The sequence below is a fragment of the Lontra canadensis genome, unplaced genomic scaffold (genome assembly GCF_010015895.1).
Source record: "Lontra canadensis isolate GAN:19392208 unplaced genomic scaffold, GSC_riverotter_1.0 scaffold144, whole genome shotgun sequence".
Classification (NCBI taxonomy): domain Eukaryota; kingdom Metazoa; phylum Chordata; class Mammalia; order Carnivora; family Mustelidae; genus Lontra; species Lontra canadensis.
Genome location: NW_022631138.1, coordinates 179,382 through 188,672, shown reverse-complemented (window position 1 = coordinate 188,672; position 9,291 = coordinate 179,382). Strand labels below are relative to the sequence as shown.

The 9,291-nt window shown below is 44.2% G+C and overlaps 1 pseudogene; it reads right to left on the bottom strand.

The window, feature by feature from the left end:
* Nucleotides 1–7,516: 7,516 nt before the first annotated feature.
* Nucleotides 7,517–9,291, bottom strand: LOC116858942 (annotated as a pseudogene).

Genomic DNA, 9,291 nt, shown 5'->3' with positions numbered 1-9,291 from the left:
AGTCGATGCTACCTGTTTTTTTTTTTTTTAAGCATTCGATGCTACTTGTTTTTTTTTTTTTCCCCGTCTTGTCATTCTGTCCAGAGAAGAATAGATGAACAAAAGAACAAAATACTAAAATACTAAAACAACAATCCCAGAGAAATATACACTAAACAAATCAGAAGAGATTCAAAACTGGGTGGTGGTGGTGGGGGGAGAGAATATGATGAAGCTGGTGAATAGAATGGAGCCATACACTAGATTCTGGGTTTATTTTGGTCTGTTAGAAGAAAATGCATCCCAAAATTTTAAAGAAAGAAAAACTTGTATATACACAAAAAATAAGGTTATATACAATGAAGGGATAGAATATGACTGTAAAAATGAAAATTAAGGGGTGCCTGGGTGGCTCAGTGGGTTAAAACCTCTGCCTTCGGCTCAGGTCACGATCCCAGGGTCCTGGGATTGAGCTCTACATCGGGCTCTCTGCTCCGCAGGAGCCTGCTTCCTCCTTTCTCTCTGCCTGCCTCTCTACCTGCTTGTGATCTCGGTCAAATAAATAAATAAAATAGATTTTTAAAAAGGAGTTCATAAGAAGTTGGTTGAAAAAGGAAAGGAGAAAAATTTTTTAAAAAGAAAAAAATTAAAGAAAATTTTAAAAATTAAAGTTGAAAGACTAAAGAGTCATGTGGAGGGAAAGCCATGAATTCTATGTGCTGTACTCTCCTAGTGCTGGAGTTTTGCAGTTCTCATTGATTGGTAAACATGGTCTTGGCTGGATGTTCTTGCTGACCTTCTGGGGGTGGGGCCTGTTGCCTTGATTCTCAGGTGTCTTTGCCCCAGGAGGAATTGCATCGCCCTTGTCAGGGGCCATGCTAAGTAATCTGCTCCAGACTGTTCTCTGTAGCTTTTTTCCCCTGAAGGCTTTCCTCATAGCTTTAGAGGATGAGAATGAAAATGGCAGCTCCTGCCACAGGGGCTCAAGAGTTAGGCATCTGCCTTTGCTCAGGTCATGATCCCAGAGTTCCTGGGTTAGGATTGAACCCCATAGCAGGCTCCCTGCTCAGTGGGGAGACTGCTTCTCCCTCTCCCTCTGCTTGCCACTCTCACTGCTTGTGCACTATCAAATAAATAAACAGAATCTAAAAAAAGAAAGAAAGAAAGAAAGAAAGAAGAAAAAAAGGAAGAAAAAAGAAGGAAGAAGGAAAGAAAGAGAAAAAGAAAAAGAAAATGGCAGCCTCCCAATCTCTGGCCCCAGAGGAGCCAAGATCTCGGGGCCCCACTCCTCAGTGCACCCTCAGAGAAAAGCAGTTAATCCCTCCTGTCTCCCTGGTCTCAGGCCACACTCTGTGCTCACCTGGCCTGTGACCAAGCATTTCTATCTCTGACCCACGGCCCTGTTTGGAGTCTCCAAACCCAGCAGATTCCTGCCATGTGATCCCGTGCCCCTTGTCCCAGGGAAGGAAGTGGAGTCTCCCTGTTTCTGCCGCTTGTTGGGCCCCTGCTCAAAGAGTTGTGGCGTGGCCTCACTGTGCCACGGATCATGGTTATGGCAACCCCGAGCTGAGAGCCCCCTACTCGGCTCCATCTCTGCAGCTGTTTCCCTGCTCAGATACCTGGGAGCTCTGCCACACTCAGCAGCATCCTCCCATTTTCCTGTGACTCCAAGGGTCCTGAGACCACACTGTCCCAGCGAGCATTCCACCCCCCAACACACCCCACCCCCGCTTAGCCACTAGAGTGACATCCCTCACAGGAGCAGACTTCTAAAAGTTCAGATTTTGTGCTCTGAGGCTCTCTCACTTGCCAGTAGCCGGCTGACTGGAGACTCCCTCCCCCACCCCACAGTGTATCTTCCCTTGTATCCCCTCGGATTCCCTTCTCCACACATCCTACCTTGCAGAAAGTTGGTTGCCTTTCTGTTCACAGAGTTGCTACCCTTCTTTCCTTTGATCTCCAGTTGAGTTCCTTGGTGTTCAGAATGATTTGATAGCTATCTAGCTGAGTTCCTGGGACCAGATGAAATTTAGGTCTCCTACTCCCCTGCCATCTTGCTTCTCTCCAAGGAAACCACCCCTAAAAGGATTTTACACCACCCTGGAAGGAGCTCTCCACCCTTTCCCAAGTGACAAAAACTTGATTGGATGCCAGGCTCAGGAAGGGTTAATCAGATTTAAACAGCCCACAAACAAGCTCAATAAAACTTAAAAATTCCAGTGACAACCCTCTCAGGTCCCCGCCCTCCTCAGGAGATTTGTATTATCACTTTGTTAAGGCTCAATAAACCTTGCTTTGCTGCTAGGAAAAAAAAAACTTTTATAATTTTTAAAATGTTTACTTATTTATTTTTTTAAAGTAATCTGTACACCCAACAGGGGGCTCAAAACTCACAACCCCAAGATCAAGAGTCTCGTGCTCTATCGATTGAGACAGACAGGTGTTCCCTATTATCCTCTTATTTCTCAAGGTATTATGCTCAAAGTTTGGTGGTTTTCATGGATTAAGATTCAGGTGTTTGAGAAGCATAGAATTGTGGTCTCACTCCAGTACCAGAAATGACCAATGCTACATATATAGCAGAAATTCAGCCTTTCAGAGAGCATGGCCCCTCAGCTGATACATGAGTTCTTTCTAAGTCAGCAGGAGGCAATCTCCTCCTATCTGCACCTGTCCTAGAAGGCCTAGGCATCTTCCATTTACATTATCTTGAGGGATCTCCAAGGCAAGCCTGATCATGGCCTGCCGAAATCTGTTTTCTTGCTCTTTGAATTTGCTTAATATCATTTTCTTTTCCTTTATTTTCAGTCTTTTCAGATTTTAAGGGCATCTCTTAGAGATGATGTAACTGGATTGTATCTCCTAGAGTGAGTGTGTGAGTGAGTGAATGATTTATTTATTTTGCCTAAACTGAAAAATCCCTGTCAATCAATAAGTAAATTTAACCCATCACATTTATTATGAGTATCCCTCTGTTGGGACTTATTCCTACCTACTTTTTGTTTTTTGATTTAGTTTTCCACCTTTTGTTGGATTGCTGGAATTGAAGTTCTATTACTTTTCTTTTAATGGTTTGGAATTTATATTTTCTGTAGTCTTCTATGTTTTGTTTGTATGTTCTTTGACATATCAACTAAACTTATCTTTTTCTCATTTTTATTGTTAATAATTACCTATTCCTAGTGAGAAAGGAAGCTTAACATGCTTTTGCTTCTCTCCATTCCACCCATGATGATATCATCTGTGGTTTTCATTCCAGATTATTATTAAATTTTTTTTGTAAAATTAACATTTATTTAGACTAAACATTTTTTGCTTTCACTAATCACTATTGCATTACTTTTTCTTGTTTTTTCTTCTTTCTGAAACAACTCCTCTAATAATTTTTTCATAAAGTATCTGTAAATGAAAAAGTGGGTCTTTTTATATGTGAGAATCTCATTTTGCCCTCATGTTTGAGTGAAAATGGCCTGTAAATTTTTAGATTTCAAAATTATTCCCTCATCAAAATGGAGACTTAAGATCTGTGCATTTTTTGTATATAAGTCATACTTCAATAAAATAAAAAACCCTTTGAAACTTGAAGATATCATTCCATTGTCTTTCAGCAACCAGTATTATTGAGGAAAACTACTTTTTTCATGTGCTTCATGTTCTTTTGTTCGTGATTTTTTTATTTTCCTCCTTGGGTCTTTTCTTTATCCTCAGTGTTCTGAAATTTCATCAGTTCAGGTCAAGGTGAAGGTCTTTTTTTTCATATTCTGTTTGGCAACTGGTAGGCTTTTTCAATCTGAATAGTCTTTCTTCAATATTAATTGCTTTATTCTTCGAGCATTTAATGCTCTATTCTTTGAGCATTCTCTTTTTTCCTTATTTTTCTCCATTTTCTCCTTCTGGAATTTTGGATATTTGAACTTCTGCATCTATTCTTTTTTTTTTTTCACGTTTCACCTCTTTGTAGTTTTGCAGTGCATTCTGTTTGATTCCAGATCATGAATTCATTTATCAGCTATAATTTTTCTGCTATTCAGTCTATCTAATGAGTTTTTACTAAATTTTTACTTTCAAAGGTACCTAGATTTTTTTCTTTTGTGGAGCCCAATGCAGGGACTTGAGCTCACCACCCTGAGATCAAGATCTGAGCTGAGATCAAGAGTCAGACACCTGACTGAGCCACTCAGATGCCTCTATACCTAGACTTTTTTTTTTTAAAGATTTATTTATTTTAGAGTGGGAGGGGGCATGAGTGGGAGGAGCAGAGGGAGAGAGAACCTCAAGCAGACTCCTTGTTGAGCATAGACCCTCAGCTCAGAGCTTGATCTCACGACCCTGAGATCATGACCTGAGCCAAAACCAAGACTCAGACACTAACCCAAATGCGCCAGCCAGGCACCCCACCCCACCATGTACCCATATTTTTTGATGAAATGTCTTTCTGCATTTATATTTATCCTAAATCCCAGGTCTGCCTGCTCTATTAACTATCTTTTCTAGGTATGAAATCCTCCTTTTGTTGAGCTGGGTATCTTTCCCTCCATGATGTTAGCTTTTCTCAAATACTTGATTTTTCTTGGGTATGAACTCCCCTTGGAACTAAGATTCCTGGTTAGATTGAGTGGTTTGCTTGCAAGAGGGAGTAGGATAAGCATCTGCAAATTGCACTGCACCTGTTTAATATGATCATGAGAAATGGATGGCATGGGCTGCTGGGCAAGATGAGTCAACAATTAGCCTTCTGGATGTTGAAGCTTCTGTTTCCCTGAAGAACCATCAGTGTTTGGGGCTTTGCCTTGCCTCTCTCACCCACACATACACCACCAGTGCTCTTGGCCATGGGAAGACACCTCCTTGGCTTACTGCCTGGCCTGAGATGAATATTCCTGATCATGCCTTCTGTGATGCCCCAACCATTCATGGTCAGTCAGGCATGGACCATCTTCTCTCAGTCCTCCAGTTCTGGGTTTGAAGTTTCCCTAGAACATCTCCTGCCCCTTGCAGCAGACCACTCCTCTGTGGAATTTTGACCCAAGCTTTCCATCTTCAATCTGTTCCCATCTGTCTGTCATCTTTTATAATGGTACTAAATACTTCCCTCTATAGTTTTTGAATGAAGATATGGATTTATTATATCTTTTATGAACAATTTATAGACACCTGCGAAAAAAGAAACAGCTACATGTATTCAGTGTGCTATCTTGAACAGAAGTTGACAAGCTTTTTGTATAGACTATTTTCAAACTTACCATATTATACTACACTTATTTATTCCCCAGCATGTGACACTGAAGGATGCAGATAAGGCCATTCTTATAGTAGAATAACTTCTAGTGTCTGGTGTTTAATATTTTTTGGAGTTAGTTTGATAAATGAATGAAGAAATAATTGAGCCAGTGTGGTTAAAATGAGGATTCTAATTCTCATGCTATCATTTATAAGGCCATTCTTCTTCCCTGGGCCACAGTTTTCCTACCTATAGGAGAAAGTTTTGAGATCAATCTTTTCATTTTGTAATTTTAAAAAAAGATTTATTCATGGGGCATCTGGGTGGCTCAGTTGGTTAAGTGACTGCCTTCGGCTCAGGTCATGATCCCAGGGTTCTGGGATCAAGTCCCGCATTGGGTTCCCAGCTCTATGGGGATTCTGCTTCTCCCTCTGACCTTCTCTGCTCTCATGCTCTCTCTCACTCTGTCAAATAAATAAATAAAATATTTTTTAAAAGATTTATTCATTTATTTGAGAGAGAGAGTATGAGTGGGGAAGGAGCAGAGGGAGAGAGAGAATCCTCAAGCAGACTCCCCACTGATTATAGAGCCCAAGGTGGGGCTTGATCCCAGGATCCTGAGATCACAGCCCATGCTGAAACCAAAAGTCAGCCACCCAATCATCTAAGCCACCCAGGCCCCATCAATCCTTTCATTTTAATACGAAAGGAATTGCTTTAGCATTTCTTGTTGGTCAGGTCTGTTAGCAATGAGTGCTCTGTTTTTATTTGAGAATGTCCTCACTTCTTCACTTCTGAAGGATAATTTTGCTCACTATATTATTTTTGGTTGAAATTATTATTTTTCCCCCAGCACTGTCAATATATCACACCATTACACTTTGGCCTCCATGAGTCCTTTTTTCTTTTCTTGTTTTTTATTTAAATGTGTTTTTTTTTAAGATTTTATTTATTTATTTGTCAGAGAGACAGAGAGAGCACAGGCAGGCAGAGTGGCAGGGAGAGGCAGAGGGAGAAGCAGGCTCCCTGCAGAGCAAGGAGCCAGATGTGGGACTCAATCCCAGGATGCTGGGATCACGACCTGAGGCGAAGGCAGTTACTTAACTGACTGAGCCACCCAGGCGTCCCTAAATGTTTCTTTTCTTATTTATTTTTATTTACTTGACAGACAGAGATCACATGTAGACAGAGAGGCAGGCAGAGAAAGAGGGGGAAGCAGGCTCCCTGCTGAGCAGAGACTCTGATGCAGGGCTCCATCCCAGGACCCTGAGATCATGACCTGAGCCGAAGGCAGAGGCTTTAACCCACTGAGCCATCCAGGCATCCCGTTGTTTTTTATTTAAATTCATTAGTTCACATACAGTGTAACATTAGCTTCAGGTGTACAGTATAGTGATTCAATGCCCTGCATTATTTCTGATGAGAAGTCAGCATTTACTGAGGATCCCATGTATGTGATGATTTTTCTTCTTCTTGTCATTGAGATTCTCTCTTTGTTTTCATTTTTGACAATTTAACTCTGATATGTCTCAGTGAGAATTCCTTAGAGTTTATCCTACTTGGAGCTTGTTGATCTTCTTGGATGTGTAGATTAACATTTTTCATCACATTTAAAGACTTTTTTTTCTGTTTGTGGGTTAAATAGCAGGAGGTTACGGTGGGTTGTGCCACTGGCTGTTTTTGCTTTTCCAGTGGGGAGTGGCCCCCTGTGAGTGCATTGCAGTGGGTAAGCCATGGTGTGCAGAGTTGGGGGAGTAGGGAGAGCTGGTAGGGCAGAAGGACATTTGGGAGCCCAAGGCATGGGGGACTGCTGGGTAGCACAGAGGTCCCTTCCAGTGAGTAACCAGGAATGTCATGTGGCACTGAGACTAGCGTGAAAGAACTGCCCCCCTCCAATTCCAAGGAGCATGCTGTAGCCAGCAGTAGTGTGAGGTCGCCACGGGCCCACTGTGGCCCACACAGTGCCCCTCCCTGTCATCCCTTACTCCTGTCCTAGGCAGCGAGGAGCCCAGGACAGGTGGAAGAACCACCCTACTTCCTTCTGTTGGGGTTCCATCCTGTGGATAGAAGCTGGCTCAGGCAGAGCCAGTGGCAGCTGGGGACAGTCACAGAGCCAGTCAGGAGTGCTTGGTGTTTGAGGAATATAGCTAGGCCCAGAGTGGCAGCAGTACTGCCTGGGTGGGGCGGCCAGGGGCCAGGAATGTGAGGCTGAGGTCTATGGTCCTGAAGCCCTCCTGATTGGGGGGTTGGGCCAGGAAGCAAGTCGGGGGGATAGAGACAGACAGGGCCAAAGTGGATGGGGTGGGCATCTGGGGATCAGAGCTTGTGGAGATTCACCCACTTGAAGGTGTCTTTGTCCTGGAAGCCCACTCTCTTCATCAGCTCACCTGCCTCTGTGGGGCCTTGGCTGCTGTAAGCATTCAGGAAGGGCTGAGATTTCTAGTGCTCAGTCTTTGTGCAGCAGGGGTGTGAGGATCCACCAGGCTTCCCGGAGCTCATCACCGCATATGCAGTGCATCTGGTTCCCACCGAAGATGTCCAAAATGAGTGCTCACAGGCACTGGGGAGCTTCATGTTCTTATATCTGTTGCCATCAGTCAGGTCCAGCTCTGACTTCTCAGGATTGAAGAATATGCCGGACTTCTTTGTCATCATCTTGGTGTACCCAGCTCCTTTGGGCTGCATGCAGATCACCAGCTTGTTGCACTTGCACTGCTGCTGGAAGATGTCACTGGCCATGTCCCAGAGATGTGGATGCACCTCGGGCCTGCACTTGTTCAGGGCTTTGTCACAGTGCAGGATGAAGGGCACCTTGTCCCACCTCTTGTTCTCCACATAGACAACAATGGCCGCAAAGAGACCAGTGGTGGACCTGCAGAGCACTGTGGGGTCATCAAGGTACACTTTGATGGACTCACTCTCTCCTTTGGGGTTCCCCACAGACTGGCCCAGGACCACATTGTTTGCCTGCACCTCTGAGATCTGTTTTAACACTTCTTCTCATTACAGACATCTTTGGAATCAGTGGAGGCCGGCTTCTCCAATGCCACCACACACAGTATCTGCAGGAGGTGCTTCTGTATTACATCCTGGATGATCCAAAATTCATTGTGGTAACTCCTGCGGCCCTCAACCCCAAAGAGCTCCAATGTCGTCCTGGTTCCAGATAGGGCTGAGGATTGACGAACTTCAGCCAGAGGTTCTAGATCATCTCCTTGCCCAGGTAATGGTTGATGAGGTAGACCTGGTCCTCTCAGAAGGAGAAGATGTGGTTGGAGAGCCAGCTGGAGCTTTGCAGGTCTCTCCCAAAGGGCTTCTCTACAATGACACGGTTCCAGCCTGTCTGGTTCACGCAGGTGTCATGGATGTTCTTGATGACCGCCTCCTATACAGTGGGGTCAAGGCCTGGTAGAAGAGGTGGTTGGCCTGCTGCCCCTTGTGGAGGGCATTCATGTGGCTGTTGAGGCACTTGTAGGAGGTGGTGTCCTCATACTGGCCAGCCACGTGGGAATTGTGGGCAGAGAATCCCTCCAGCTTGGGCTTCTCCTCTGGGGCGGCTTTGAAGAAAGGTTCGCTCTGTTTTCACATGTCTGCCACTGTGAGGTGGGAGGTAGTGTAGCCCACGATGAAGGTGTCTTTGGGCAGAAGGCCATCCTGGAACAACTGCCAGATGGTGGAGTAGATCTTCTTGGCTAAGTTGGCTGATGCCTCCATGATGATGAAGATACGTGTGTCAGATTGACGGAAGACATTACCCTGGTACAGCTCTTCCCTAGGCTGCGCCACACCCCCCACCTTCCTTAACCATTGGGGATGCCTATGACCGGCTGAGCAGACCCGCTGAACGCAAGGTGTGGGTGGAGCCTCAGAAGCCCCTCCCCTGGGGGGGCAGAACAAGCCCTTAAATTTAGAAAATTTTGGTCTATTTTTTTCTTCCCTTTTCTCTGTTCTCCTTCTGGTATTTCTATTATGTGTATGATGGAGCACTTAGTGGTACCTCACAGGTCTTTAAGGTCTTTAAAGCTTTGTTCATTTTTGCCATCTTTTTCCTTTTCCTCAGAGTAAATTATCTGCATTATCTTCAAGTTCAT